The sequence below is a fragment of the Macaca nemestrina genome, chromosome 3, assembly GCF_043159975.1.
Source record: "Macaca nemestrina isolate mMacNem1 chromosome 3, mMacNem.hap1, whole genome shotgun sequence".
NCBI classification, from domain to species: Eukaryota; Metazoa; Chordata; class Mammalia; order Primates; family Cercopithecidae; genus Macaca; species Macaca nemestrina.
This window is the reverse complement of record NC_092127.1, coordinates 99951027-99963283: the sequence shown is the minus strand read 5'-3', so window position 1 is coordinate 99963283 and position 12257 is coordinate 99951027.

The following is a 12257-nucleotide window of genomic DNA, read 5'->3' as shown; positions in this document are numbered from 1 at the left end:
ACATGAGACCATTTTGCCCTGTCAAATTAATACTTTTTCAAGCATATGTTTCAAACTTTAAACTTAAAAGGGAAGTTGTGAGAATAGTACAATGAGCTGAATTTCAGCTGCATTTGCCTTTGTTAGAATTTTTGTCAAATTTGCTTCTCTCTCTCTCTCTCCCTCTCCTAATCTCTCTGTGTGTGTGTGTGTGTGTGTTTATTCATTTATTTTGCTGTACCATTTGAATTTGCTGCAGATATTATGACCCTTCATCTTTAAATACTTTGGCCTGTAGCTTGTAAGAAAAAGGAAATTCTTATACATAATCATTATTTAAAACTACACTCAGATAAATTATCATTAATATAGTAATACTATATAACTGTAGTCTGTATTAACTCATTTTCATGCTGCTAATAAAGACATACCGAAGACTGGGTAATTTATAAAGAAAAAGAGGTTTAATGGACTCACATTCCCACGTGGTTGGGGAGGCCTCACAATCATGATGGAAGAAAAAAGGCACATCTTACATGGAGGCAGACAAGAGAGAATGAGAACCAAGTGAAATGGATTTCCTCTTACAAAACAATCAGATCTCATGAGACTTATTCGCTACCATGAGAACAGTATGGGAGAAACTGCCCCCACGATTCAATTATCTCCTATTGGCTCCATTCCACAACACATGGGAATTATAAGAGCTACAATTCAAAATGAGATTTGGCTGGGGATACAGTCAACCCATATCATAGCCCCTATTCAGATTTTCCTACTTGTCCCAACCATGTTCTTTAATAGTATCTTTAAAAAAATCCAAGATCTACTCAAGGGTTATTCTTTGCATTTGCTTGTAATGTTCCTCTAAGTCTCCTTTAATCTAAAACAATTTTCCAGCCACTTTTTCCTCTTTCATGACTTTGGCATTTTTTAAAAGTCCTTGCCAGTTGCTTTGCACAATGTCTCTCAGTTAGGATTTGTTTGATTGCTTATTTAACATTATATTCAGGTTAATCATTTTGCAGGAATATTACAAAATTGGTATTGCATTCTCAGTGCCTCATAATAGGAGCACGTAATATCAGTTTGTCCCAAATTTTTAAAAAGTTAAATTTAACCTCAGGTTTAGCAAGAGTGCAGTTTCTAGGCACTCATGCTGCTGTGTACTTCCATATTATCAATTTTAAAAACTTGTATGAATTTTAGACAGCATGTTTAGCAAATAAGTATTTTCTTTTGGAGGAAGGAAAGTCAACTGTTTTCCCCTCCCCTCCAGTGAAGGAGAAACTGAAAAGTTTGCCAAGTAGACACTGTGGACATTAGCTAAGAGAATTATAAATTTGAGATTCTAAGCACTGCAGCAGTTCCTGACATTGTCCTTGGACAGGTTATTTAGTTGCTGGTTGCCTTGTTTTATCTTCAAAATGATGAGAAATCATGCCTGCTGCTTACCTAATCTCTCTCACAAAGGTTGTGGTTGTCTGGGCCAAACGAAGACATTCAAATGGGTGCTAATTTTGTAATGTAGATAAAAAACGTGTAGAGGCAACACTCTAGTATTATACAGACTGTTTTCATAATTAGCTTAATAGCATTTTTTGGAAGCTGCAATTTCAATGTATTATACATTTGCTAAAAAGTAAACAACAGATGAGGCTGGGATGAGCATATCCTGAAGAGCAAATAATAGCCTTCTCTCCAAAATCTTTCTGGTAGTTAAGAATCTACACTCTTAAATGCAATCCTGTAATTATAATTAAGTCTCATTTATTATGAAAAATTAATTGGCCTTTTGTACAAAAGTGGTGTATCAGTTTAATGGATCAAAGCCTATTAGACTGGATATTGTAATGATTCCAGATGTCAAGGTGTCGAGATGATGGCATTGCAATTGTTACACTAGTATCTTTGTAGAAAACAGACACCATGTAGCTGAACAAGATTAATTATATTTTAGCCAATTATTTTTTAGATAAGGTCTACATAACTGTAAAAAGTGCACATAACTGCTAGTCAAGGTGTTCTTTCTTCTTCATTGTCTTTCTTGGGGTTGGTTCTTGACAAAGGATAGTGCTCCATGCAGCAACTTGTTCTCCCAGATCTCATGTACCAAAAAGACCTAAAGGGCATTATTTTAGTTGCCCCTTGCTTCCAGACCTTGGCTGTTTTACCATTGTGAAGCTTAGTCATCTAGCTAGAGCCTCCAAAATCCCATTTCTGCCAATTATCTGATGTTCTAAACTTTTGTCCATGTTTTTTTTTTTTTTTTTTTTTTTTTTTGAGACGGAGTCTCGCTCTGCCACCCAGGCTGGAGTGCAGTGGCCAGATCTCAGCTCACTGCAAGCTCCGCCTCCCGGGTTCACGCCATTCTTCTGCCTCAGCCTCCCGAGTAGCTGGGACTACAGGTGCCGCCACTTCGCCCGGCTAGTTTTTTGTATTTTTTAAAGTAGAGACGGGGTTTCACCGTGTCAGCCAGGATGGTCTCGATCTCCTGACCTCGTGATCCGCCCGTCTCGGCCTCCCAAAGTGCTGGGATTACAGGCTTGAGCCACCGCGCCCGGCCACTTTTGTCCATGTTTATTCAACATCTTGGGGTCTAGCTGACCCATCTGCCCCAATTCATGCAATTGGAAATTTCAAAGTATATAGTTAGAGACATAGATTGAAAAATAGAGAGACAGATAGATAGGTAGGTAGGTATGTAGGTAGGTAGGTAGGTAGGTAGATAGATAGATAGATAGATAGATAGATAGATAGATAGGTAGATAGATAGATAGAGATATGGTTTGGCTTTGTGTCCCCATCCAAATCTCATCTCTAGATAGAGATATGGTTTGGCTTTGTGTCCCCATCCAAATCTCATCTCAAATTGTAATGCCCTGGTGGGAAGTGATTGAATCATGGGTGTGGTTTCCCCCATACTGTTCTTGTGATAGCGAGTGAGTTCTCATGAGATGATCTTATAAGGGCTCTTCCCACTTTGCTCTCTCTTTCCTGCTGCCTTTTGAAGAGGCATCAGCTTCCTCTTCCTTTTCCGCCATGATTGTAAGTTTCCTGAGGCCTCCCCAGCCATGCAGAGCTGTGAGTCAATTAAACCTCTTTTGTTTATTAATTACCTAGTCTCAGGTAGTATCTTTATAGCAGTGTGAGAATGGACTAATATAGATAGCTAGCTAGGTAGATTATTATAGGGCCAGTTTCATGAGTATGCAACCTGTGCAGTTACACAGAGCTGTGCTTAGAAGGACCCATTACATGGTAGAATGCTCTGCTATTGCCATCTTGAAGTTCTTAATTTTTTAACAAAGTGCCTGCAGTTTCATTCTGCTCTGGGCCCCACAAATTATATAGGCAGTCTTGACATTTGTTACGAGTTTCCCAGGAAGGAGATTCTGAGATGAAGATTAGCAGAGGTTTATTGGGCATTGCTCTTGGTATTGCCACTTGTGGAAGTGAAAGGAAGGAAGAGCATTCAGCAAAGGGAGGAGCTGATATTCTGATATAAACAAAGGGAGGAGCTGAGTTCTGATATGGTCTTGATGGAGACCTCAACAACCCCATAAAAAACTCTGATCCTAGGATGGCCTTTCAGAATTGTTCCAAATTGAGGCAAAGGAGCCAAGCAATTAAACGACTATGTTACCCAGCCATTGGATATGGGACTTCCCAAGAAAGGAACATGGCCTTGGGAGAGCTGAATCTCTTTTCAGCCAAGGAAATACCAAAGGCAGCTTACAGCTGAAGGCTGTCTCAGCAGCCAGGGTAATGTTGGCAGTGCACCACAGCATCCACTTCAACTATCCATTCAACAATTTAGCCTGTAGGTCTTTTTCAAATGCCATTCATCCAATAACCTCAAAACATTCCTTAGCACTTTGTCATTGCAGGGACCCTGCTTTATATGAGAAATCTTCATGTCCATGTCCTTCCACAACTGCTGTGGCTGAGTTGATGTATGTTCACCATATAACTCCATTTTCTGGGGACAAAGGCAGACTACATTTTCCTTGTATTTAGGTTGAAACAGAGTCCTTGTCAATAGAAACGGATATAAAGTGCCACTTCCCATCTGAGACAGTTAAGTGTGGATATGGGTGCTTCCTACTTTTTTTTTTTTTTTCTCCATTGGTTGGCTATGAAGATCTCCAAGACTGGGCAGATTTACGAGATAGAAGCAGCTCAGGTCTGACTCACCTTTGGAGGAAAACCTTGAGGGAGAACTGTGTTTACCATATTGGACTGTGATGAAAGTGACTGAAGCACTGCTCTTCTACTTTAAATCAAACCAAATCAAAACAACTCCATAATACCCTCCAGGAAACTTCAGGCTTTTAATTTCTGCTTGTATTTCCCCAAAGCTGTCAGTTCCTCTTGGCCGTCTGCCTTCCCAAGCCAGTCAGCAAATAATAGTTGATGAAAAGCAATCTTTCATCTACACCTTTATTTGCTTTGCACATTTTTCTCCTGCTGTGTTCTCTCAGCAAAACCCAGCTCAAGAGCAATTCAGCAACCCATTTTTTCGACACCAGTGCCAGAATGGCTGAGGATTGCTGGAGATAATCACACAATTTATCTGAGTAACATCACTAAAAAGTCATGATTTCCATTCTCAGTGGAGTCTTTGGCATTGCCTGGAAGTCCTGGGTCAGAATCGTCCTCAATTACCTCAAAAACCTTTTCCCAGTTTATCCCTTTCATATGTTCTCTACTCAGTCCCTATCCCACTTAATCTTAGAATCTTGCTTTCTTTTCAGGAAAAAAAAAAAATGCACTATGAAGAATCTTCCTCTAACTTCCTTTAACTATAAACTTTTGAACCATACTCAAGACAGACAGGCAGCAGAAGGCGTGATTTTGCCCCTTTAAAATTTTCTCCTTTGTGTTTTGAAACTAAATTACAAATTAAACTTGCCTTTGCATTCCCATTCACCAGGACTGTGAAAAATTCAATCACATTTTTGTCCTGAGATTGATGAAGGATCCTAGGAACTTGTGTGGGGCCTGGCCCATTGGGACTTCATCTGTTATGGCTGCTGTTGATACTTCAGGGTCCAAACCTGAGGCCTGGCAGCCCCATTATTTTGTTTCTACCCTCTGCTTGTACTCTGAGAGGTGGAGTATTTCTTTGCCTGATGTCCAGCATCCCTAGATTGGCCACATCCCATTCCCCTCTGAGTTTAAACCATCTCCTGAGATGCTTTCAAAGACTGGGTAGTGGGAGTGGGTGGCAGTGGTGGTGGGGAGCATCATCTAGGTTTCTCTCCAGACAAGCCGACACCTCCATGCCTTCCAAGTTGAGGAAAATTCCATCACCATTCTTCTCTGTTTCAGCCTCTCAAAGTTACTCAGCCTGTCTCCCTACTTGCCAAAGAAATGACCTAGTATTGATTCTCTCAGTGCATTTTAGCTTTCAAACACAAAAACCTGGGGCACTCTGTCTTCAAGAAAATTCTGCTTTCTGCTTCCGCTATGCAAATGCCCCTAAGGAAGAGAACACAAATGCTTGGCCACCTTATTGTGGAGAAAAATTTAATAAGATCAGATTCCAACTTCATAAATTTGTCACTTATTTTGCCACACTTAATTGCATCTATCTCCTTCCCCTCTTTCTTCAGGCTTAAGACAATTTCTTAAACTTTACCTGTATCTCTTCCCTTTCTTCTCCTCTGAAACATTAATAAGAAATATCTTTTCTTTTTACAGCATTTTCAATGTTTCTCTCCCTTCTTCCATCACTCTGGAAACATGCTCCAGCCTCTTCCTGTCAAAAAATTGTCCTTCAACCCCATGTCCCTCTTGAGGCTTTCCACTTCTCTCTTCTGTTTTATATCCAGACATTCTCAGTCTTCACTTCCTTGTCTTGCATTCACTTCTTAAGACCCATTTATCTGTCTTCTGACCACGATTCATTGAAAGTACATCTGCTAAGATGACTTGTGACTTCCAGTTGCCGATGCCAGTTAGATAAAAAAATTAATTTTGATTTCACTAGACTATCTTAATCCATTTAAAATTACTGATTGGCCCTCTATCTGGAGGCTGTCTATATGGTTTCTGCTTAACTCTAGTCTTTCTCTGAGCCCTTGGAGGGCTCCTCTTCCTCTGGGGTCCTTTTACATATTGGTGATTCCAAGGGACTGACCAAGAATCACTGCTTTCCTCATTGTGCTCAACTTTCCTGAGTTATTTCATCCACTCCCATGTTTCTTTTTTTAAACAGGTAAAAATTGGGTCAAAAATTTATATCCAGAGATCTATTAAATCAAAAACTCCAACCCTAAGCTCTCTGCAAAGGCTCAGATGTTCATGTCCAGTGGTTTACAGGGCATTTGTTCTGGGTGAGAAACAAATTTACTCTCAGAAACCCTCAAGTAGACATATATGGCAAAGTCCTATCACCTTGTTATGACATTTGCATATTGATTTAAAATATTGTCTCATAGATAGTACAAAAGTATATATATGAATATTTTAGAGACATTCACCAATCTTGCATGAATAGAATATCAGAGTTTAATGAGTTCTATAGGCTGTAACCTTTGTAATGGTGTTCTAAGCTGGATCCCATGGGCCTGAAGTGTCCCATGGTCCTCAGGCAGTCTGGATTCTTTGATACCATGTGATTAAAACAAATGCTAGCCAAAGCCTATCTTTGGAATGGCTTTACACTTGCCTCAGGTGAAGCTTTTCATGAAAAGTATTTTTGGAGCTAAAGGATAAAGAGCTGAGACTTCATCATTTTCTTTTCTCATCATTGTTAAAGAACAGGTTACAAGACTGTGCTGTGCCTGTTTGCTAATTGTGGCAGATTGTATGTGCCAGAGCCAGCCAGCACAGATTGTATTTTCCCCAGAAAGATGTGACCTTGTCATTCTCCCAGTAAGATACAGGAGCCTCTTTCTTTACCCTGTTGAATCTGGAGAAGGCCTGTGGATGCTTTGGTGTTAGAATATGGCAGAAATGACTCTGTGCTATTTCTGGGCCTAGCCCTTAACTGGCCTGGCAGTTTCTGCTTCCAGTTGCCATGCTGTGGGGGGGTCCAAGCTCTATGGAGAGAATGTGCATAGGTGTCCTGGCCCCAGCTGAGCTCCCAGTCAAAGTCATCATCAAAAACCAGCCATGTGAATAGCCATCTTGCATATTTAGTTCAATCCATCCTCCAGAACCCCAACTGGAATGATCCCTGAAAGTCCTCAATAATCCAGCTGAGATTGGTCATATGTCAGAATTTTAAGAGGTAATAATCAAATTGTTTTCAATCCATTAGGTCTTAGGGTGGTTTGCTATGAGAATGGATAGCCAGAACACTAATAAATGTCTGTCTGTGCTACAGAGTTTGACGTGAGACTTTCTCTGTTTATAACCTAACATTGAAGTTTTAGGGACATTTAGTCCTTATCATCTACCTCTAAACATTCTTGGTCATTGAGATATGGTAAAAAGAACCTTAGAGTTGTACATGACCAAGTTGACTTGGGTAGATAAGGTATTTTTCCCCAGTGCTAACAGAGCAAGAATTTCAAGGTCCATAGCTCAATTCTTAGGCCTGTGTGATGTGGTTTGTGGAATAGCAGAACTGTGGCTTCAAATATTACCATAAGTTGCTGGTACTGACATGGCTGAGAGTACAAAAGCCAACAAGCCCATAGATTCATAATTCTTTTGTCTTAGTGGGCAAAATTTCCATATACATTGCTAAGACAGTGCTTTTTTAATATCTCCTTAAGACAAAAAGGAGACAAGGAGGATATATGTCAGCCATTTGCATCCTTATCTTTGCATTGCTTATTTGCTGCTTCAGAAGCAAGCCAAACAGAAGCAACCTTGCATGAGTCCAAGTCAAAATTCTCACCCATTCTTGAATCTGGACCAGGTGGCCTAATGCAATACATCCACCTGAACACTCCACAGGCATCTCAAATGCATTGTGTTCCAAACAGGCATGTCATATTTCCTCCTAAACATACTGCTATTATTATCTTCTCTATCTCAGTAGGTGTTAATCTTCCACCTGTTCACCAGATTGCTCTTTCTACCTCACTTGGCACTTCCAAACAATACTTGAGGCCATCTAATGTGACTTCCTAAACAGTTTTTAGGAATCCCTCCCAAATGCTGTGTCAAGAGTCTGTTCTTGATTGTACTTCACTTGGCTCTCCTGCTTCACCTCCCTGCCTCCTCTCAGCTAGCACAGTAAGCTATCCATCATGTAAATCTGACCATGTCATTTCCTAGCCTTAAATGCGTTGTCCTAACGGCAGCACACTGGCATCCCTGCCCATCTCCCATGCCTCATTTCTCCGCACTCCTGTGGTCTGAACTTTCATACCGGGCCTTTTTTTTTTTAAAAAAAACCTTTTTTTAGAATGCCTTTCTTGCTAACCAAGCTCCTTCTTGTCTTAGTGCCTTTGCTCACGCTCTTCTCTGCTTGGCATAGCTTCTCTCCGTGCCCTTTCCCACCTTCTCTGTTTTCATCTTGGGTAGTTTCCATTGATTCCTTGGAGTATTCGAGCTTTAAAAAGTCCTTATGCATAGGCAACACCCCAGGTCAATTACTACAGAATGTAAGTGAGTGAATTAAAAAATATAAGAATCAGAGTTTGAATAATCAGTTTCCCAGGTGACTTCCATGGAAGCTATGGCTGAGAACACTGCTTTAGAGTCAGTTTAGTCATCCTCTCTCCAAGGATGCCTTATCTGATCTGACACTCTTTTTCTCCTCAGATTGAAATGCTCTTTTATGATACCATAATGTTCTATAACATCTCTATTATTGCACATTCCAGAATGCATTATAATGAGCTGTTTACAAGTTTGTCTCCCTAGAGGATATGAGCTCCTTTAGGGTAGGAGCTGTTTTCACCATAGTTTGTATTTTCAGTATTTAGCTTAGTGACTTGTAGGTACCAAATGTTTAACCAGCCTTTATGAAAGAACAAATGAATGAGAGAACAACTAAGCTTAAGCTAATAAACATTTTCAGAATATTCATATATAAGTAAATGAAACTGTCCTCCTGTTTCTCTCCAGTGCTGTTCACTTTTTTTGTAAACTCCAAAGCACACAGTCATAAAAAATAAGGTTGGAATAAATAAAGTATGTTCTATTAATTTTGGAATGAAGATGATATGGTTCAGATCCGTGTCCCCACCAAATCTCATGTTGAACTGTAATTCCCAATGATGGAGGTGGGGCCTGGTGGGAGGTGATTGGATTATGGGGTGGATTTCTCATGTATGGTTTAGCACTATCCTTTTGGTGTTGTTGTCCTTGTGATGGCGCGTTCTCGTGCGATCTGGTCGTTTACAAGCGTGTAGTGCCTCCCCCAACCTGCTCTTGAGCTTGCCAAGTAAGACTCTGTTTCCCCTTTGCCTTCCCCCATAATTCTAAGTTTCCTGAGGCCTCCCCAGAAGCTGACAAGATGCCAGCAGTATGCTTCTTGTACAACCTGTGGAACTGTGAGCCAATTAAACCTCTTTTCTTTGTAAATTACCTGGTCTCAGGTATTTCTTTATAGCAATGTGAGAACAGACTAATACAGAAGATATTAACAAAGGTGTGCACACACTGTGGGTTTTGAGCAGGGTCCCCTTGAAAAGGTACGGACAGGTCCAGGAACGGGACCCAAGCTAGTGAGCTGGCAATGGGAGGTAAGGTCCTGCCTCATAGAGAGAAATAGAAAAGGGAAACATTTAGTATTTACTCAGTATTTTGTAGAAAAAAATGTCATTTACTTGCTGTAGGTTGACAAGAAACTTCAAAGGGATGGGCTAGATAGAATATAAATATGTACTTTTGAGAGTTGAAAATTGTATAAAAAGGACAACATTAATTTAGGGCAGAATATTGGTAAAATGAGAATGTTTGACAAACATATAAACCTGAAAAACCATACTCTGAAAGCACTTCAATTCACTAACCCATTTTTTGAGCATTCACAGTTCAAGTTTCTGTGAACTTCAACAAGAATGTCCCGGTGCCAAGAAACTTAGTTAATAATAATGGTAATGGGAACCATAACAGAATACATATTTTGAGCATCAACTATGTGCCAGATATCGTCCAAATATCTTTACGTGTGTATGTCATCTAATCTTCACGATAACTTATGGTTAACTCATTATCCTCACTTTTTTTAGATGAAGTGCCCAAGGCTTAGGGAAAGTAAGTCATTTGACCCAGGTTGGTAGAACTAGGATTTAAACTCATATTTTTCTGGTTCTAACCCATTCTGCCTTCCTAATAGGTGAAATTAAACATATACAAATGTCACCTAATAGGTGAAATTAAACATATAGTGATAAGATTTAGAATGTGCTATAAGAAATTTTAAAAGTCCATCAGAGAATGTACTATACAATTTTACTTATAACCAAGGGTGTAGAAGCAGACATCATGGGGAAGGTAATATCGGTTAATAAATCTAACATGAGGAGTAATTTTTCCCATTGTTCTGAGTTTATTAACTCTCCTGAAATTTTTTCTTTAGAAAGTATTTATTACAGTTATATTCTGCATAAAGACATTTTGGTCAATGATGTCTTTGGGGCCACATAAATGTTATACCCATAAGATTATAATACCATATTTTAACTGTACCTTTTCTATGTTTAAATGCACAAATACTTACCATTGTATTTCAATTGCCTACAGTATTCAGTACAGTAACATGCCATGCAGGTTTGTAGCTTAGGAGCAATAGGCTAGACCAGGGGTCCCCAACTCCTGGACCGTAGACCAGTACCAGTACTGGGCCGCCAGAGCAGTCGGTGAGCTGTGCGCAAGCATCATTGCCACCTAAGCTCCACCTCCTGTTTCAGGTCAACGGCAGCATTAAATTCTCATAGGAGCACTAACCCTATTGTGAATTGTGCATGCGAGGGATCTAGGTAGGTCGCAGACTTCTTATGAGAATCTAACTAATGCCAGATGATCTGAGGTCAAACAGTTTCACCCCAAGACCATTCCCACCCCCAGTCCCATCCGTGGAAAAATTGTCTTCCATGAAACTGGTCCCTGGTGTCAAAAAGTTTGGGGACTGCTGGGCTATACCATATAGCCTAGGTGTACAGGAGGCGATACCATCTGGATTTGTGTAAGTGAGCTCTATGATGTTTGCACAATGATAAAATTGCCTAATGATGCATGTCTCAGAATGTATCCCAGTATTAAATGACACATGGCTGTATATTTGGATTTAGAGAAGACTTGTGCGGGAGACCAGAATAGGCCTTACCATAGCATGAAGGACTGTTGAGTTGAAGGCATTTAAGAAGAAACAGATATAGCAGAGCTCTCTGCCTCCCTCTATTTGCCTGAAAGCAGGACATAGATTTATAAACACAGAAGATATTCTGCCCGTACCCTTTATTCTTCCCCCGAGCAAGAGCAAAGTTTATCCCTGAAGAGAGCTTTAGACCCTTATCTGCCTGGAGATGATACCAGAGGAATTTATATTAGCAAGCTTTACTCACTAGTCTTTATCTGACATATATTTACCTTTTCCCACTTTGCTGTCCATAGAAACTCAGAGTTATTTTCTTTTGTGTTGTTTCTTCTCTTAGAATTTACTATTCTTTGTTGAAAGTGCCATATAAGCCAGAATTCAAAGCCACCTCTTTGAGCACTACCCATTTTCTGGTGTCTTCCATGTGTATATGAAATATACATGTTAATAAACTTCTGTTTGTTTTTTTCTTGTTAATCTGTCTTTTGTAACAGAAGTCTGTGTTCCAACCACAAATGTATGAGAGTTATGATTTCCCCCCTAAACTTGCAAACAATACACATAGAATTTATATCTATCCTTCACTCAATTTCCCCTCATGTTAACAATTTCCCCCTCATCTTATATATCCTTGGCACAACTAGAAAATTAATATTGATGCAACACTATCACTAAACTATAGGTTTTATTCAAATTTCTCCATTTTTCCACTAATGTTCTTTTTCTGTTCTGGGCTCCAAGAAATAGAATTTTATTAAAAGGTGGAAGAGGAGGATATTTGAGAGAAGGGGAAGTACCTAATACTGAAAACGAATACAGTCCAGGATACATAGAAGATGATCAATAACACTTATTCAATCTAAATTACCCTATTAACAAGTAGAGAATTCTCTCTCTAGATTGCTGTTTTCTATCCTGCCAGTCAGCTCTGTCAGGTTGAATAGAAGGTGATAAATAAAGAGGAAAATAATTCATTTTGTGTCCTTGCTGCACTGTTGCATTTTCCTTCTGCACCACCAGTAAGAGAAAACTAGGCAGCATTTCAGTG